General features: G+C 47.3%; 1 protein-coding gene across 7 annotated transcripts in view; it reads left to right on the forward strand.

The window, feature by feature from the left end:
* LOC144733531 (dystrophin-like) overlaps positions 1-21,142 on the forward strand; it is a 393,684-nt gene that overhangs the window by 227,094 nt on the left and 145,448 nt on the right. The gene's annotated exons all lie outside the window — the stretch shown is intronic.

A 21,142-nucleotide genomic window follows, 5' to 3' on the forward strand; every position in this document is an offset into this window, starting at 1 on the left:
CTCCGCTGTGGAGGTCGCACGTGCACACACCGTCGCTACACGCGTGTCGTGCACATGATCACCCGTGACCTGAAATGACACCGGCTGACCCGAAACACGTGAACATGTCCTGTGCTTCAATAATTGAGTTTGCTTTGTCCTATGTACGCTGTATTGCCACGGTTTGTGTGTTTTTTGGATGGTTTTCCCCCCACCCCACCTCGCATCCCTTTTGTGAACTATTGTAATAAATGTTTGCATCGAGACGGTGATCCTTTGGCTGCTGTCAGGTCTGCAACCATTGAAATGAAATGCTCAGTTAAAGCCGAACATTTCGGCAAACGATATTTTAAACGGTGAAAACGCGTCGCAATATCTCAACACAATTGTCAATCACGCTGCCCTAAAGAGGATCAAATAATGTGCATGAAAGGCGAGGGTTTGGGCAATGGCCCCTTTGTCATAGCTAAGATTGTATTCATGATTTGATCTTTCGTCTATGCAAAAGGGCCATCCTTTAAAAACATCACCTGTTGTATATTCTTTCCTCTGTATATCAGTGCTGTTGAGGAATGTTTTTTTTTTTGTATAACAGCTTAGATGTCATTTTTATATATTCATGGTTGATATTCTTAGGTTTTTTCGGTGAAGTCACGTAGGTAAAACATAAAAATTAATGAAAATAAAATAAAATAAAAACAAAAATCACGACGTTTCGGAGGCAACACAAGTCTCCGTCATCAGGTGGGATCGTCACAGCCAGATTAGCTGCATCTTCAAATCTAGAATTCATGGTTGAACCAAGAAGAGCATTCAACGGTAAACCCATGTTTAATATATGTTTGTGGCTGTTACCTGATTATGCTAGTTGTAATTACTGTCGAATCGTTATACTCAGATTGTAAATGTTGTGGATTTGCTCTCCAACACACAACCGGTAGTGCTGTACTCGTAACTAATTGGCACGTACTGTGTACGTGACAATCTAATTGGCTGTGCCGGGTGGTGGCGGGTTTAACGAGACATTTACGTGATCTAACCCAAAAAAAACTTTATTATGAATTATATTGGTGGCGAAAGCCTACGTGTTAAACTGGTTAACCCATTTATTTTCAGTCATACTGGACATCTGTGAAAAATAACATCTGAGCTCATCACGATTCCTCCAGTCTGAATAAATATTCTGATTCTGAGTCATTCTACGGTGATTGGAATGCACAGATGGACACGAGGATTTGTGACTTGCGCTTACAGAAGTGGGCAGACCGCGACGGTGAACGACGGAGGAGAGGGGGGCAGCTTGGAGGAGAAATCTAAATTGTATCACGGAAAACGCTTTGGGGTTTTTTTTTTGGGTCTGAAAAATCTCCCTCCGTCATCGTACACCGCCGATCACAGACGGCAAATGACATCCTGGAAAGGAGGACATGAACGACGACATCGGGGCCCTCGTGTAAAAAACAAACCCGAGCGAAATCAAAGCCGTCGGTTTATTGTCCGGTGAGATCTCAGCAGCGCACGACGTCTCCCGTGCGAGCGAACCTGCTGATGTGAGGAACGTCTGTTTATTTATTCTCGCTTGTAAACGTTCGCTGTGATCTTGACAGCTGCGTTTGACTGATCGTGTTCTCAGGGCAAGCTCCCGGAGCCATCGTGTAACGTTACAAATTAAAGTCGATAGCCGTGGGGGGGAAGGGGGAGGATTTGTGCTATCCTCTGCAGAGCACAACACCACCCTTCCCTCCCGCTTTCTTGGAGCGTGGTAACTCGGCTATCAAGAAATCTTAGGGCATGGTAACTCGGCTATCAAGAAATCTTGGGGCGTGGTAACTCGGCTATCAAGAAATCTTAGGGCATGGTAACTCGGCTATCAATAAATCTTGGGGCGTGATAACTCGGCTATCAATAAATCTTGGGGCGTGGTAACTCGGCTATCAATAAATCTTGGAGCGTGGTAACTCGGCTATCAATAAATCTTGGGGCGTGGTAACTCGGCTATCAATAAATCTTGGAGCGTGGTAACTCGGCTATCAATAAATCTTGGGGCGTGGTAACTCGGCTATCAATAAATCTTGGAGCGTGGTAACTCGGCTGGCAATAAATCTTGGAGCGTGGTAACTCGGCTATCATGAAATCTTGGAGCGTGGTAACTCGGCTGGCAATAAATCTTGGAGCTTGGTAACTCGGCTATCATAAAATCTTGGAGCGTGGTAACTCGGCTATCAATAAATCTTGGAGCGTGGTAACTCGGCTGGCAATAAATCTTGGGGCGTGGTAACTCGGCTATCAAGAAATCTTGGAGCATGGTAACTCGGCTATCAAGAAATCTTAGGGCGTGGTAACTCTGCTATCAAGAAATCTTGGAGCGTGGTAACTCGGCTATCATGAAATCTTGGAGCGTGGTAACTCTGCTATCAAGAAATCTTGGGGCATGGTAACTCTGCTATCAAGAAATCTTGGAGCGTGGTAACTCGGCTATCATGAAATCTTGGAGCGTGGTAACTCGGCTATCAATAAATCTTGGAGCGTGGTAACTCGGCTGGCAAGAAATCTTGGGGCGGATGGTAACTCGGCTATCAAGAAATCTTGGGGCGGATGGTAACTCGGCTATCAAGAAATCTTGGGGCTTGGTAACTCGGCTATCAAGAAATCTTGGGGCATGGTAACTCGGCTGGCAAGAAATCTTGGGGTGTGGTAACTCGGCTAGCAATAAATCTTAGGGCGTGGTAACTCGCCTCTCAAGAAATCTTAGGGCGTGGTAACTCGGCTACCAAGAAATCTTGGAGCGTGGTAACTCTGCTACCAAAAAATATTCACTCGCCATGGCAGGAAATCACTCATGCATCGGCAAACCAGATCAGCTGATCCGCTAACATTGCCTCGACACTTTTATGCGAGTTGCTGGCAGTTTTGAAGAGTGGCAGAGGCAGCGTGGACCCACGCCTGCCCCCAGAACGTTTGCATGTTGCGATCGCGAAAAGTTGCTTTCTGTGCAATATTTGTTTTTCATAGCGATGAAAAGCCAAAGCGTTGTACGACTGCAAAGTAGACCCACGGAGGGAACACATGAATTCCGTATTCATGCACCTTGGATGTAATTCGGATTAATGTGTTGCTCTCTTGCCAAACGGGCTGCACAATTTGTTTTTGTCTTTGCGACATGAACGGGCGGCGTTGATACATTTCGCGCTCGCGCATGCACGCCCGCGAAATATATGAAAAATAAACGAGTGGAGGGCGCAAAATGAATAAATAGACGCTGTGGAAATTGCCGCTCGGAAAAGGGCACTCCTTGAATTCATACGAATCCTCCAGGAGTCAAAATTATTTAACAACACAGCTCACAGCAACAGGGCTAAAAATAACCTGACCCCCCCCCCCCCCCCATAATTTAACAAAAAATGAGGTTCACAAAGAATGTAGCGGGCCAGCCTCCTGCGCTGTTAATTCATCGTAATATCTGCAGTGATTGTGACGGATAACGTTCGGCTTTAGCTAAGTGTCTCACTGAAGCGGGGAGTGCATTCTTAATTCTGCAGACACACCTGCATGCTGACTAATCGCCGCACAGACGTGTTCGCTCATTTCCCATTGTCGATGGGTTTTGCTTCTGTGCATGTCAGGGCTCGGTAGACCATCCGCTGCTGAAATATGGGCCGTCTCATGAATATAAACAATTGTGGAAGACAGAAATGTATAAAAAAAAAAATAGATGCAAAGCGTGAAATATTCCACGTGCGTTGTCTGGATACCGAGCGAGCCTTCATCGCCATGTCAAAGGAATGCCGTGACGGTCGAGGTGTCATTCGTGCCCTGACCGCCAAATGACCTCCAGCACCCCCCCCCCCTCCTCTTCCTCCTCTCGCATGATTGCGCCGATTAAATAAATTCACGAGGCAGCAGAGTTGAAGCTCGAGGCGAATGTGTGAGCACAAGTCGCTCGCCGCACGTGAAACGAAACGTAGTTATCCTCCGAGGCAATCCGAAGTCACTTCAAAACATTGGCCTTGAAGAGGGTCTGCTTATCGCTCGGCTCTCTGAACTTGCATTCATCCAGTCTCGGGGATACGCCGACAACACACGGGGTGCATCAAACCTAATCGATATCGCGTGTTCATCAGCCCCACCCCTTTTGTGCATCTATCACACGCAAAGACTAAAGAAGAGGCAAAAGATCCCGCCCCCGGGTAGGCTGCCGGGGGGGGAGGGCAAGTGCTGTGGGCGAGGATGGCACGAGTGTGGAGGTGGGTGGCGAACACCGTCCCCAAGGCCGCCTTTGTCTCTCCAGCGCCACTGAGTTACGACGCCGCACCGGGGGTGCTCATGACCTCGGGGAGAGACGCGGGGAGAGACTCGGGGAGAGACTCGGGGAGAGACTCTGGGAGAGACTCGGGGAGAGACTCGGGGAGAGACTCGGGGAGAGACTCGGGGCCAATTTCAAATCGTCGTCACTGACGCTTCGCCACGAGCGTAAATTAAACTCGGGCCGCCAGATTCTCCGTGTGTATTGTGCCAACTGCGACATTACCGCTCCCTCACTCTTACAAATGACAGACAAAGAACCCCCGTGTAGCCTTAACAGACTGTAGGGGCAAGTGCTGGAACGGTGCACGAGGGGGGTGGGTGGCTAACACTACGCACGGCCGCCTTTTTCTCCCCAGTGGCGATGGCTACACACCGCACCAAGTACTCATTTGAGGCTGAGTCGACCTGGGGGAGGCCCAGGACCGGTTCGGATAATCGTCACTGGTGTTGGTTGTGAGCGGGAATCGAACCCGGGTCGCCGGGTTCGCAGCGCGCTAACCGCTACACTACCGCTCCCCACTCTTATCACACACGTACACACACGTGCACGTGTGTGTACGTGTGTGATAAGAGTGTGTGTACGTATTGATAGTGGGTCATTATAAACCGGGTTAATTTTTCGTCCGCCACAATCTCCAAATGGTATCCGTTGATAAATAAGCAAATCATGTGAAGGTGCCGTCTTTGTCTGCACGTGTGACCCCAATACGGGCGGCAGGGGAGGTTTGGTATATTTTGTTCATTGCCCCCTTTGTTCTATGCATCGGATGTTAATGGTCGCACCTCCAATTAATTATAGCACGGTTTTCTATGTACGGCGCGAAAGAATATCAACATAGGTACGGCGTTCGGAGCGCTGCGATTTCAACCCAGCAGCCGGTTTTTTTTCCTGGCCGTGGCTCTTGGCGGTCGGAAACATTTTCCGGTTGTTTTTTTTTTCACCGAAGCTTTGTGGTTCTGCAACAGCGGTGCGCGTTCATGGCTAATACTCCCGAGTTTTCAGTTTCATTGATTAGGTAATAACCCTGTGAGCCATGCGGCTCTTGACTCGGGTGCAACCGCAACAAAACAAAAACATGAACAAGAAACATCTTAAAGTGGCTACACGCAACAGGAAAATCCTGGAAAGAAAAACAGCAAAGTCTTCCAGAAAAACCACCGCATTTCAAAGCTGTGTGCAAAAATCCCAGTGGGATGCAAGTCGAACAATAACAGCCATAAGACATCTTCTTGGTTCTTTCGGTAAAGTCACGTAGAAGGGAAATAATAAAATAATAAAAATAAAGCATAAGAAAAAAAGATTTTATTATATTATTTTATTATTTTATATTATTTTATTATATTCTATTATAATCTAATTATGTTTCATTTTTTATTATTTTATTATTTCCCTTCTACGTGACTTTACCGAAAGAACCAAGGAGATGAATCCCCGCAGTCACGAAAGCTTTAAATCGAAAAGCCATGAGACAATTTAGATTAAAGTTATCAGGCTAACTCTGTACTACAACAAACAAACATGGCTAAACCAAAACGTTTTCAAAATCTACCTCTCTTCCCTGGCTCCCCCCCCCCCTCTTACGTATACATAGCTTCGTGTCACACAGCCTCCTTTTGCCCATTTAAGCAATTTGTTTTGTTTATTGCTGGGGTTGTTTCAACCTGATGACGGGCACTTGTGTTGCACCCGACTTCAAATCTAGATTGTTTTCAAAATCACCAAAAATAAAACTCTAATAAAGCTATAAAAACAATGTAACAGTGGACGGAAGAGATTCTGTATCGTGTAGTTAAACTGAAACCCACGTTGTGTTTTGCCAGTGAAGCCCCCCACTGACAGATGAGCTCTTTTCTCAGAGGCGGTCTTGGGTCACACGTGATTGCGCATTGGCGGGCGTCTTAACATCCACTGTGTAGTGGTCAGCCCTACGCTGCGCTACGAACCCGGCGACTCAAGTTCGATTCCCGCTCACGGCCAACACCGGTGACGGTTATCTGAGCCGGTCCTGGGCCTCCCCTAGGTCGACTCGGCCTCAAATGAGTACCTGGTGCGGTGTGTAAAACATCACCAGTGGGGAGACAAAGGTGGCCGGGCGTGGTGTTGGCCACCCCACTCCCTCGTGTGCCGTGCCGGCCTTCATAGGTGCTCGCTAACAGCACTTGCCACAGCGGTGTGTTAAGGCTACACGGGGGATCTTTAACTTTGTGTGTAGACAATGTGAGCAGAACAGGTGGCGCGTCTTGGTGTAACATAGCACCTTCGCTATAGGCTCCATCTGCTTGCACAAACACCAAGCGTACAGCATTTAATGTAAATTTCAAGTGATTGTCTGGACCAGGAGAGAGCCTTGCCCTCATCTAAGCAGTGGATTGAACAGGGCCGTGAATACATTTAATGAAATGTATGTCTGCGTTGAGGGTGAGAAACGTTGTTCTCTTAAAAATCTAGCACGTGGAAAGGAAGAATGTTATAAAAAAAAATTTGCAAAATACCGCCCCCCCTCCCCCCGTGGCCATGGAGCTAAACAGTTATTGCGCAACAAGACGGATGCTGACTGACTGCCAAAGTAGCACGCGAAAGGCGTTGCGTGATGATGAGCTGTCGTTGAGGAATAAGCTAGCGGTGGAAAGAGGATCCCGCTGTATTTGATCTCGTCTCCGTCTCGCTCGCGCTCGCTTCTCTCTCTCTCTCAACACCCACTCCACTCCAACTGACAGTCCTCGGCTCCTTCACGTGTCCCCCGACAGTTCGTTAAGCAAAGGCGTTTCCGTGGAAGCGGAGAATTGTGTTTTGCCTACGCAGCTGCTTTTGCACCGGGGCTCTTGTGCAAACACGTGCACGCGGTTTCACGTTTCGTACCTTACGGTTCTCTCATCGGCAGCGTCAGGCCTGCTACACATATGTTACTCTTGGGTTTTTTCGGTAAAGTCACGTAGGTTAAAAAATAATAATAAAATAATAATAAATGAAAAATAATGTAGGTATTTTTCACGTATTTTTATTTTATTATTATTTAAAAAAAACTAAATTATTTTGCATTTATTTTTATTTTATTATTATTAATATTATTTTTTTACCTACGTGACTTTACCGAAAAAACCTAAGAGTATGAATCCTTGCAGTCACGAAAGCTTCAAATCTAGAATTACACATGTTGGCAGATTTTGCCCGATGCTGTTGGCAGAAGCGCCCTGTTCTGCGTGAAAATCAATGCCCTTCGACAATCATGGAAGAGATGGACAGCGTTTTTCGTTGCGTTGGTTTGCTTGCGATTGCAATAATATTTCCTTCGCAAATTTGCTTTGCATATCGGCTGTCAGGAAAAGCCGATTGTGTGTGCATGTTCTACTAATTGAGCTGTGATTAATAGGTGGGGGGGGAGGGGAAGGGGGCGATGAGGGGTGGGGGTTTGGTAAATTGCGTCACACACGGGGACTCATAACCAATGATTTTATCAGCCCGGTAAACCGCAATGGTGCCATCTGTTCATGAAACCTCGATACGTGTCTCCCGCCATTGTCAGGGTGATCATAACAACGTCCCCCAAAAGGGGCTTTAAAGCTTTCAACATTGAGCGGGCCCGTGGCGGTTGTATTGACATAATGCCACAACTAATGTCTCCTGCAATTATGTAAAAGGCCTCCGCGATGCAATGTGCGACGTCCAAGCACCACGACGCGGACGCTGCCTGGACACAGACGCGTGGTTAACGGTCATTATCCCAGGTTCACTGACTTTTAGTTCAGAGAGAGGCATAGCCCTGCAGGTACCTGCCCATGTCACTGTCGGCGTAAGTGCCTACGATTAAAGGGAGCTCTGGAGGGTGTTTTGGTTGACTCTTTCACGCTTGCCAGACGTCCATAGAAGAGTTCAGAGTACCCAAACTTTTAGCCGACCACGCGAACTGCCAATTGTCTGACTGTCGTGTACTCTACTGCTTGATGGAGGTGGTGGTGGGGGAGGGCAGATTTCAAGTTCCTTGTCCCCATCATTTCAACTCTCGTGCCGTGGGATGGAACCGGTAACCTCTTGATTGCAAATCCAGTTACGCGAACTGTTACACCGCAGCAGCAGCAGCATCCCTTAGTCGTTTAGTCCGGGCCACGGAATTTCCCGCGGTTCAATCGAAACTGCAACCTCCGGAAAGATTGCGTCAAAAGTCAAGCGAACGGGCTGATGAGTGAGCGCTTGATCGTTGGCAGGCGACAGACGGCCAGGCTCACTTTTAGGGTAGCGCAAGAAAACTCAAAGTTTCTCGACTATTCGCAGGGCCTGGGAAAGTGACAGACGGCCTCCTCGGCAGAGCTTGGCTCGTCAAGGTGGGAACTCCAGCTGTGGCCACGTTTCCAGATGTCAGAGAACAGGCGGCAGCAAGTCTGAGCCCCAGCAGTCTGCAGCCAAGCGCACTGAAACAATGCGCAAGAGGTGGGGGGGGGCTCCAACGCCCCGGTTATGGAGTTGTCGCCTCGCAAAAAGCTTTGATGACGCCGTTCCGTGACTCGAGTGTTCAGAGTTGTCGAGCTTGTCCAACTCCACAGGGGTTGTTGAATGGCGACACGGCGTGTACATTTCTCCGTGTGAAGTCCACATTTCCATTGAACGTCAAATAGGGGGGAGGCTATAAAAGGGTTTTGCCTAATGGATAAATAATTGAGGCTGCGTCACTTGAATGGACCCAGTTGCCGGATGTTTGGCGAGGGACGATTTTAAAAATTCACGTTAATTGCAAACCTCTTGAACATGCATCCGTCTACATGAGAATATTTTATACTGTTCTGTCAGTTGGATGTTTATAGCACATTTTGGACCATTCAGCATCGCTGAATAACTCAATGTGGTGCCTGACATATTTCACATGCTTCTAAAATATTTGTTTAGAGCAAAATGTTATATTCTTTAGATAGCTTAACAAACATATCGTGAAGCGCAGGTCAGTGCACTGCTTTGTAAGCCTTGCAACCCGAGTTTGATATCTGGTCACGGCTAACATCAGTGGCAAGTAATTTCTGAACCAGTCCTGGACACACCACTGCCCTCCAGAAACCCATGCAGGCCACCATGGCATGGTGCAGTGAAACAAAGATCACGGCCGACGCGGTGTTGTGAGGCCTTCGTCCAGCAGTGGATTGACAAAGGGCTGCGAAAACGCAACGTGGCAGTCTTGAAATGAGAATACTAAATGATAATTAGCGAAAATGAATGCTCGACTCAAATGTGACAAACCCCGCCAGCTGTTAACCCTGCATACTCATCAACTACATCCAATTAACTTCACCGTTCCAATCGCAGCTGGGTAGGCATAGTAAATTAGATATCAAATGGTCCAAAGCTGTAAAGGTCATTAAAGGGCGGTCGGTTGGCTTTTTTTCCTTCCCAATTAAAATGTTTACGGCATCATTCGCTTGTTTTGATCGCCGGCATCTCTTGCCATCATCGGTGTCTTAAAGTCGCGGACTGAAGGGCAGCTCAACCTTTGCGTCATTTGCGGTTGTTATTTTTTTTATTTCCTCGCCACCTCGAAGGGCACGGCGGTGTCTCCGCACGTCAACGCGACTCAATTCGCGTCCCCTGGGCACGGCAGAACTTTGAAATATCAACAGAAAATACTCCACAAAGCGCTGGACCCATGCCATGGTCACGCAGCGTTTTTTGTCTTCTCCTCCGTCGTTATCTCTTGTGACTCTAGGATCATTGGGACGAAATTGAAAACGAATTTCGAAATAAAATAAAAACTCAGTTCTTTAGAGCCACCGATTTTCATGGTTGGCTACGTACAGTTTGAAAGAAGTTCAATATATACCTACATACATTGAGGTCATGACCATTTGCTTCACCGATACCTTCTTATAATTATTATTGTAATAATTGAAATTTTGAATGCGCGGAGTGTTCGCTCCCTCTTGAAGAGAGAAACAATTTGGAGGTGCGAGGAGCCACCGACGAGTGGGAAGGCAACCAGGCAGTGAGCTAGTGCCAACGATTGCCCAGGCTCTGCAATCCATTGCATATATTAAGATGTAATCAGCCGAATAATGAGTGCTTACATGTGGGGGGAAACCGGAGAAAACCCAAATGTTCGAGGGGGCAACACTCGATCCTGTACAGTTAGAGCAGGTGCAGTCCAAATGTGTGCTGTACCGGCCTTATCCTGGCAAGCCCCAGGGTATGGGGCACCTCGATGCGTCACGGGAAGAGAGTTTCACAATATTCGTGCGATCCACCAACTCTCGCCTCCACAATGCTGGATTACCGGCATGAAGGCGTCTCTGTCCATCACTGGGGCTTCCTACTTTGCTTCCATCCTGGCCGATGTTGTGGACGTGCGTGAATTAGGGGGATATCAGGGTTTGTGGCAAAGAAGGGGAACAGCTCGCTGATTATAGGAATGGCAAGGAAGACATTTGATTGGGGGCGCAGTCAATCATAAGCAGAAGGGTAGAGAAAAGTCGAGAACAAGGACATTGCCAGCACGAGGGATATAAAGTTTGACCACACACAAGCTAATACAGGTAGGAACAACAGTTCCACACTGCCCACCAGGGTTGATTTGTCTGTCGTGCATGGCCCCGCCCCACCAGAGCCCTCCCATTGGCTCGGGGGCACCGACCAATGGGAGCGGTGGGTTGGGGGTGTTAGTGGTGGGGGGACCACTGCGACTCGGGCCAATGAGACGGACGATGTTTCATTCACAAAATGGAACTGGGGGAGGGTGGGGCTGGGTGGAGAGGGGTTGGTCACCCCGTGGTGCCCTTATAAAACTCAACGTTTAACCTACACATTACACTATACACGACACGATACACTACACTTATACAGGTAGGAACAACAGGTTCCACACTGCCTACCAGGGAGTATTTGTCTGTCTGTCGTGCACGAATGCGCTGTCCAACCAAGTTCCTATCTGCCCACTCCGAAGGAACGTGTTGCTGTTACGGAATCATTGGTGAATATCATTTTCATAGACACATTCTGGTCACAGTAATGTGGAATTTTTCACCACTGGCTTAATATAACCAAGCGTGATGATTAAACCCCATTGCGGAAACATGTTTTATATCATTTCCACCCTCAATTTAAATGCAGTCCATTAATTACACAACATTTGTAATTGACGTTAAGAGGATAAATTCTCACGATAAATCATTGTGTAGTTTTATGTCATAGTCCCCCCCCCCCCCTCTTTATTTCCACAGATTACAAAGATAGTTTTGGGAACCGAAACTGCACTTAATTGTTCATAATCATCACGGACGAGCGCATTGAGATGACAGCCCATTGCAAATGGGGCGGCAGGTGGCCTGCGTCTTGGGATTTGCGTCATCATAATTCCGGCCTCGATTGGTTTAAACGCGCTTTCCAAAGTCACAACTCCATCTGATGAATGGATATGCGCAAATACACACACACACGCACGCGCGCGCGCGCGTGGCTGGGCACGATTCACGGCGACGGGCACCTTTATCCGAATGCAGCAAACCGGACGCGCTTGCTAAATCCGTGCAGTCGTTCGTGTCGTCGCATTAGTTCCGCCGTTTGTGTCGCTACCGGGAAAGCATAATTAATGAGCAGGCGAACCCTCCCAAAAGTGTTTTTGTTCGTTATGGGTTTTGTTGTTTTTGTTGTTTTTTTGTTTTGTAAGGACATCGTCGCATTGAAGGAGCCGTAAATTAGAAATGAGACTCTTGCGGTAATCGCTTGGCGCAGTAAAGCCCGACCGTCGCTGGCAGGGGGAGTCTGCGGGGAAAAGGAAGCAATAATTGTGGTGCAAGTCTGCTCTTCAATTGCCATTTTAAATTCTTTATAACCCCCCCCCGTCCTCCCTCGTAAATTCGTTATATACGTTCAGGGGGGAACGTAAATTGCCTTTCGCGCTATTTACAGCACTTAAAAAGAAAGTGCAAATGGTATTATATACTCTTATCGAGGCATGCACAAATGGAAAGAATGCCCTTGAGGAACTGGTTACCAAGAGATCAACTATTACTTCCATATGTGGTGGAGAACATTACGTTACTTTGGTAATTGTGAATGGGTTTTTTTATATTCGTGCCTATGTAGCATATGATGAGAGTGGCTCCCAGGAGAGGTCAGGAGCTTAATTCTAGATTTGAAGCTTTCGTGACTGCAAGGATTCATATTCTTAGGTTTTTTCGGTAAAGTCACGTAGGTAAAACATCAAAATTAATGAAAATAAAATAAAATAAAACAAAAATCACGACGTTTCGGAGGCAACACAAGTCTCCGTCATCAGCATCAAGTGATGCAGCTAATTCGGCTGTGACGGTCCCACCTGATGACGGAGACTTGTGTTGCCTCTGAAACGTCGTGATTTTTGTTTTATTTTATTTTATTTTCATTAATTTTGATGTTTTACCTACGTGACTTTACCGAAAAAACCTAAGGAGAGGTCAGGAGCTTGTTTGCTGGCCTCCAAAGTGATTAGAGAGCTGCTAATTCGCAGCTCGTGAACACAGTTTTGATTCCAGCTCTGGGCCGTTGATCCCATCAGGTTTGGTGTTCGTCCACAATCGTTTCCGGTTTCACGAGCCTCAATTTATACTCCACGCTGGCCAATCAGCATCTCCCCAGGGTCCCTGACCCACGAATGTTAGGGTCAACGGGGGGAGCGGGGGAGTGTGATATGAGCGTGAGAAATTGCATCGCGTATGGCGAAATTTCCCCTACCCCCAAGCAAAATGTAACATCAAAACGATTAAATAAGTGACGCGCGAGAAAACGTGTTAGCAGTCGCATTTATTTCATTGAACCTGCACGGGGTGGAATGGACATTTAAATGTATGAAACTTCGGAAGTCAAGATTTGTGACTTCGGTACGTGGGACTTAAAAAAAGCCACAAATGTTTTTCTCAATCCTTTTTTGTTTACCAGCATTTGTGAACGCTGCGCTGAGGCCGGGTCATGTAGGGGGAAGGGAGGAAAGAGAGATAGATGGCTGGAATAGTGCGGGGTCAAACGCATGCCACTAATCTGAGTCTTAAAGCCGTCCGAACGATTTGGCTGACAAATCCATGCAGGTGGCCGTTGCATCTGAACCATATTTAAACTCGCCGTGTTAAAAAATAAAAACTTGGGGAAAATAAAAGGCACCTCCTATGGTTGTCACAATAATAATAAAAATAAATCGCAGCTGCCGAGTTTGAGAAACAAAATCGAGTGCGCGCACCTTGAATTCTCAAAAACTGCCAAGGCCGCAGTGAAGAGGGCACCGGTCTTGAATTGAAATTGAATACTTCATCCGTTCGCCCTGCAGTGGATTATAGTCGTGACCATGGATTTTGCGGTTGTGCTCTTTAACAGCAAACTTCCGGTGATACCTGGGCACCTGAAGTCGGCCTCCCTCCCCTCCCCTGCGTTGGTTGGAGCTGCAGTCACAGTAAATTCCTGCTGCTGCTTCGGTCCCCAAAGAGTTAATCGTTCTTAGGCTGTCAAGCCTCGTGGCCTTTCTGTAATGGGAATGAAGTGATTTCCCATAAAAGAGGGAGGAAGATCATGCCGCCGTAATGTATGGAGCTATTAAGCCACCGTGAACCGCGTGTTTAAAGGCAGTTTCCGCGGAATTTCGGCTGCGTTGCCTGCAGCTTGATGGGAGAGGAGGGGGGGTTGCTGGGCTGGCGCTGTATTTGTTCAGAATCTGCAATGGCACACAGAAAAAAAAATCTCCCCTTGAGAGAGAGGTGTCTCGTAAGCTCTTGTGATTCCCTTCTATCTGATTGTGTTTGCTGAGGGCCACGTGGCTCAATACATTGGACAATCCTGGGAGGGCAACAGCAGCGTGGGGAGGCCTTTATCCAGCAGTGGATTAAGCTTACCTCTCATTCCCCCCCACCCCCTCTGCTTGCCCCTCCACCCCTTCACAACCCATCCCCACCTTTCCCTAACCCCTAAGTATCCTCTGTCAGGGTCACTCAATTCTCAACCCTCGCATCTAAATCATTAAGTTGTTGTCAACGTTCTTTCGTTACTATGTTAAGCGCCTTGAGTGAAGGCGCTCTAGAAATATTCCATAAGATGAGATTTATAATGGCGATTACAACCAGAAATACCATTTTATATTGCATGTATTTTCATGGGGCCCGTTTTTTTTAAGACACCGATAACTTGAAGAGCCTCTAAACAGGTTTCCCGCAAAAGCGCCTGAATTCGTGGTCTCCTGTCTGACACTAAGCAGGATTGAGCGTGGATAGCTGCTGGCACGTGTAGCCACCGTGCACAGATGGCATACGTAATAGGAGCTGTGGACATGCACATTGGCATAGTTCGATACGCCGTTGATGCTACTATTATTATTATTGCCCTTGAAATGGAAAATTTGCTTTCCAGCCATTGATTCGAAGACACAAGAAAGGTCACCTTTGTTGCCCGAAAGAAGAAGAATAAAACATATAAATCTTCTTGGTTCTTTCGGTAAAGTCACGTAGAAGGGAAGTAATAAAATGATAAAAATAATAAAATAATATAATAATATAATATAATAATATAATAATATTTTACTTCCCTTCTACGTGACTTTACCGAAAGAACCAAGAAGATGAATCCCTGCAGTCACGAAAGCTTTAAATCGAAATAAAACATAAAGACAAAGATTCCTCGGAGGCATTTCGGTTTGTTGGGGCAAGTGCTCCTAATGAGCACATATGCAGGCCGGCACTACAGACACGGATGTGGTGTAGTCAGCAACACGCTCCGCCACCTTTGTGTCCAAAGCGCTGATGTTTGCACCGCACCAGGTACTCGTTTAATGCGGAGTTGGCATAAGGGGAGGCCCAGGCCCAGTTCCAATATTCACCACCGACCTTGGCCGTGGGCGAGAATCGAAAGCAGGCAGTGTTTGTAACGCAGTGCGCCGACCACACACTACACTGCCCGCTCGCACAGAATAAAACACATTCGCACACTGACGCACGCGCGTGCTATAAAGTTGTGCCTTGTTAAGCAAACCCGGATCACTTTTTCCGCTGAGGCCCCCGGAGCCTTGGGTTCCAGCGGCAGTGCAAACGGCACGGGAAGGCTGTTCTGGACCCTGGGGCGGTCCTGTGGAATCGCAAGATTGTCTGCGGCCGCTGTTTAACATGCAACTCTTCCACACGGCCCACTTGAGCTATTTTTGCTGAAGGACCCTATGCCAATCCATTATAACCTGGGCATATCCGCTACAGCTGGTCACACGGAGTGAGAGCGATAGACTGTCTGTGTGTGTGTGTGTTCAGAACAGTGTAGCGGCTAGCGCGCTGCGCTACGAACCTGGCGACCCGAGTTCGATTCCTGCTCACGGCCAACACCGGTGACGATTATTCGAACCGTGTCCTGGGCCTCCCCTAGATCGACTCGACCTCAAATGAGTACCTGGTGCAATGTGTAAACATCGCCACTGGGGAGACAAAGGCGGTCGGGCGTAGTGTTGGCCACTCACTCGCTCATAGGTGCTCGCTAACAACACTTGCCCCAACAGTCTGGTAAGGCTATACGGGGAATCTCTGTCTTTGTTTTTGTCAGAGCACACAACAACATGATCGAATAGTGGTGTAGCACGCTGGGCTATGAACCCGGCAACCCGAGTTCGATTTCCGTTCACAGACAACACCAGTGGTGATTATCTGAACCGGGCTTGGGCCTCCCGTAGGTCGACTCGGCCTCAAATAAGTACCTAATGCGGAGTGTGAATATCGCCACTGGGGAGACAAAGGCGGCCGGGCGTGGTGCTGTCCCACCCCCCCCCCCCCCCTTGTGTAACGTGTCGGTTGCCGTAGGTGCTCGCTAACAGCACCAGCCTCAAAAGTCTGGGGGATCCTTTGTCTTCGTGTTCAGAGCGTAGCATTTTCAACTGAGTTTGGCATTTAAATACCGTTGCCTGTGGTACATCTTCCCATCCAAACTTCTGAGTTGCTCCACGAGCCTCCCTCTGCTATTGCTGCTTCTGCACGCATGCACACACAACCGCTTTTTTGCAAATCCGCTGCTGGATGAGGGTCACCCCTACACGCTGCGGTCGTTACGGGAGTTATTTTACCTTCACTTCAGCACGCTTGTCGGTGGATCAAGCCCAAACTTTTACGACCTTCAATGTCTCATCTACCCTTTCGACTGACTGCCTACGTCTTGGTTATTTCGGTAAAGTCACGTAGAAGGGAAATAATAAAATAATAAAAATAAAACATAATAAAATAATTATCACGACGTTTCGGCCACAACGCAAGCAGCCGTCCTCAGGTGAAGACCAGGTCTGTCGGGGAGACAGCGTCTGAATTTTATTATTTCCCTTCTACGTGACTTTACCGAAAGAACCAAGAAGACATTCTTGGATTCTCAAGTGCAATGGCGAGTTGACGGTCTTAGCCCGGTGATATTAATCTTCTTGGTTCTTTCGGTAAAGTCACGTAGAATGGAAATAATAAAATAATGAAAATAAAACATAATAAAAAAAATACGACGTTTCGGCCACAACGCAAGCAGCCGTCCTCAGGTGAAGCCCAGGTCTGTCGGGGAGACAGCGTCTTCACCTGAGGACGGCTGCTTGCGTTGTGGCCGAAACGTCGTGAGAATTATTATTATTATGTTTTATTTTTATTATTTTATTATTTCCCTTCTACGTGACTACCGAAAGAACCAAGAAGATGAATCCCTGCAGTCACGAAAGCTTTAAATCGAAATTTGACTGCCTACTCTTTTTTTTTTAGATGTGTGTGAGCACTGCTGCTGCTGCAGCAGGGTCTTGATGACGCCACACTGCGTTCAGTAGACGCTGCACTTGGCACGATCCTCTCGATTGCTAGACGTGGGCCTCTCCATGCCATAGGGGGGGGGGGGGGTTATTTTTCGACCATACTTCACCGCTCTGCTCGGTTTGCGGGTGGGTGAAGGCGGAGAGTAACACGTGTGTCGAAGAAGCGGGGACGTAGAATATTGCAACGAACGAATGTTTTTTTTCCGCGCTGCCCTTTGCTGCCAATCACATTGCCCTGAAAGTCCGGCACAGCCCTGATAGGACACTTGTGGTCGCCCACCGAGGCACTGTGCGGGCTCAAACTGTCTCTGCGTTCATCACGGGTGACTTGGTTCGTAGTCGCCCAACATTCCATTGATCGTAATCCGTTCTTTCGCTCACCATACGTTGTCCATATAGCAATCAAATGATGATTTATGCAAATTACGTGTAAATTATATGCAGTTGCCATGGCCTCATCCACCCCACAATCCCCTTGTATGAATATATGCTAATTCATTTTACCTCTGGGATATTAGGCTGTTCCCATCTGCGATGACAATGACTGTCTCGGTTGACCCAGGTCGCCCGTACAAAGGGAGACTCGTGGTCTCGAGTCGCATCTGGTGACGTGGCCAGGTGTGGTGCGGACGGCTATGACGTGGCCCAGGTGTTTTGACGAGGCCAACTGTGACGAGGTCGGCCAGCGAAGGTTGCTTCCTCATTGCACCCACGTCCCCCTCGCTGCGACGCAGCGCCTCCACTCGACAAACGCATTCCGTCTGCAGCTGTAGTGGGTGGTCATTAACTAGAGATGCAACATGGGGTGGGGTGGGGTGCGGTGCCGGGAGGGGTCGCTCTTTGACGTTCGTTCGACGTCAAACGGCGATCACTCGGTACAAATTGGACCACAGTAAAAAAAAAATCTCGAATCATATAATGACCATTCCCCCCCCCCCCCGGCCCCCCCAAATCGTGACAAATAATGAAATCGCCGGGAGAGGATAACGGTTACTTTCTCTCTCCACTGACCATCGTCAGGTCTTCCTACTTTATATCTCCCTCCGCCTCTGTAGAATATTGCTCTGCTCAAGGGATGCTTTTCCTCCCTCTCTGTAGCTCGGCTATTGTACACAATGATGGCTTCTGTTGGCATAACAACCTGGAGCATTCTTCACCCAGATGATGTTTCGGGCGTGAATAAGTGTATCAGTACATTGAGGTCATATTCCAATTCCCAGAATCACCTTCCCCCATACCTCGTACCACGAATGGACCACGTGATCAATTGAGCAGCGTGCGGCAGCACTTACCACACCTCCTCAACCGAACCATTAATTTCATAATTTGAAGGAAGACGCAAGCCAAAAAGCAAAGGGCTATTTTTGTGTAACACAACTAGGTTGTGGAAATGAGGGCTTCATTTCTCAAGGAATATTTGTAATGGTACCCCATCACTCAAACCTTCCCATCCCCCTTCCCGCCAACAGGGAGGGAAGGGGGGGGGGATGTTTGGATATATTTTTCTGGAGCTCAGCCCTGGACAGCTTTTGGCTGGAATTAAGCCCTTGGTTGCATACTTCTCTATCTGATATAAGGTTGAGGCTTTATTTAGGGGGAATGAATATGTTGCAGTTGTATTCAGGTACACCAGAGTGACAATAGCCTAACGGTAATAATTTTTTGGATCTTCCCCCCCACCCCCCCCCCCGTTTTCATCGATGAAGTCTGCATCTTTGTTATGAGACAAATAATAAAAAAAATTATCTCGCACCAGCGCACACCCCCATGTTTCCGAGGATTTCAGTGGAAGAGGTTTTCATGTTTTACCCCACAAAGACTTCACCCAAAAAAACGCTCCAATAACTTTTTAAAACAACATTCTTTATGCATTTGGGATGCATTATCCCATACGTTCTCGCCATGATGACATTTTGTTGCGTGAAATTCTGATTTTTTCTTTGATTCCACTATGTAACACGATTTTTGTTCCTGGGTACTAAGTGGTATTTTCGAATTGAGTGCCTTAAAAGTATAGAAAATGACTATTATTCCCCACAAAAGTTTGCTTTTATGACCAGGACTTTATGTGAACGAAAGACACAAATGCACACCACGTTTTCTCATTGAAAATAGGGCAATTTCAAAATATCACAAAAGTAAAGTTTGTGGGGAATAATAGCTATTTTCTGTACTTTTGAGGCATAAGCAATTAGGAAATAACACTTACTACCCAGGAACAAATTTTTTTTAATAAAATTGTCACAGTGTTCTCAGACGTTACATTTAGCAACATAAAGTGCAAATCAAATTGCAATGACGATGGGGGTGTTTTATCAGCCGCCGTTGACCGGAGCTGAGACTCCTCTACGCTTGAGAACCAAGTTTTAATCACGCGTGGCTGAAACCTGGACCACAACTCGGGCTGTGGATAGTGGCGGCACTGTGCTCTTGACCTCATGAGCCGCCCGGCCACTTTGACTGCCGTACTTTTTGACCTTGTACTGGTAGGAACCTCCTGGTTACACCAGCCCACAGGGGATTATTGTGTCCGTCGTGCAGGGAGGGGCTGGGTGGGGAGGGTGGGGAGGGGCTGGGTGGGGCTGGGTGGGGAGGGTGGGGTGGGGCTGGGTGGGGGGTGGGAGGGGTGGGAGGGGTGGGGCTGGGCGGCTAGGGGCTGGTCACCCCGTGGTACCCTTATAAAACTCAACGTTTAACCTACTCAAGCCAGCTTGTGCCCGCCCTCACAGTCGGCCATGTTTGCGGAATACATCACGCCGCCGTTGACCCTGGCCATTGACCGAGCAACCCAACGTGTTCCTACCAGCTCCCTCCGCAGGAATGTGTTTTATTTGCATGCACACTGGCGTCTCTGCGAGAACTTACATCGACTTTATCAGTTTCCGCCGAATCAAGTGCCTTCTTTCACAGCCTACAAAAGCCGGGCAGAATGGTATTTGATATGAATGTGTTTTTTTTCCCGATAATTTGATTGATGGTGTGAACACGATCAATGGAGGAGAGAACAACTCCCATTTTCAAAAACAAGCGTTCTTGCGTGGTGGTTTGGCATCTAAAATGGCCATTATTCTGCATCTTTATGATCTTTGTGAACCGTTTTATATTCGTGCGATCAGAGGCTAATGGGTATAATTCATCAAATCGATGTTGTCTCTCTTTCAAAATAAGAATGGCCGAGGCACCTTTTGCACAATTGTGTCATTTAATGTTCCGTGTAAAAATTTGGTGTATGTCTGCTCATTTAGATCTGGCAGATGGGTCCCGCTTCTTTGATTATCTCCACTGTTATTTCATTTGCTTTGGGAGCTCTCCCATTGGTGTTTCCTTTGGTGAAGGGAAAGTGGTTAACGCTTGACATCTTAAGCGCCCTTCTCAACCTAACTTAATTTCTTTCCTGGGTCATACGATTTATCTACAGTAAAACATTCCTCTGTTTATTCGTATGATGTTTTTGTCTGTCGTACATTGTGCCTTACATTGCCGCTCGCTCGGGGCTACCATTTGCAATTCACCAATCGTCAATTCACTTTTTTTCTTTCTGGAATCGTGTTCGCCTTAAATTTCGATTTAAAGCTTTCGTGACTGCAGGGATTCATCTTCTTGGTTCTTTCGGTAAAGTCACGTAGAATGGAAATAACAATCGACAGACCTGTTCTTCACCTGAGGACGGCTGCTTGCGTTGTGGCCGAAACGTCGTGAGAATTATTTTATTATGTTTAATTTTTATTATTTTATTATTTCCATTCTACGTGACTTTACCGAAAGAACCAAGAAGACGTGTTCGCCTTGCTTGTTTATAACATCTTAAATCGTGATTCGTGTGGTGTCCGTCCTAGGATTACGCGTCTCGTTATCCTTCCGATGGTTTCATGAAGTTCCGTGTCTTCTGCGGGAGGGAGGGAGGGGGCGGTTGGGAATTTCCGACTCTTGTTTTTCCTAAATACGAAGGAGGCATCACAGCGAATACACTCCGCTCAATACTGGCGCAATTATATTGGCTCAACCAGCACGGGGTAAAATCGCGGTTGTTGCTCCACATCAACATTAGCCGTTCAAAGGAGGCAAATCATTTCCATCTTTCTCATCTCATCATGCTTTTTTTTGGTCTCTGATAA

The sequence above is a fragment of the Lampetra planeri genome, chromosome 47, assembly GCF_965212315.1.
Source record: "Lampetra planeri chromosome 47, kcLamPlan1.2.h2, whole genome shotgun sequence".
Taxonomy (NCBI): Eukaryota; Metazoa; Chordata; class Hyperoartia; order Petromyzontiformes; family Petromyzontidae; genus Lampetra; species Lampetra planeri.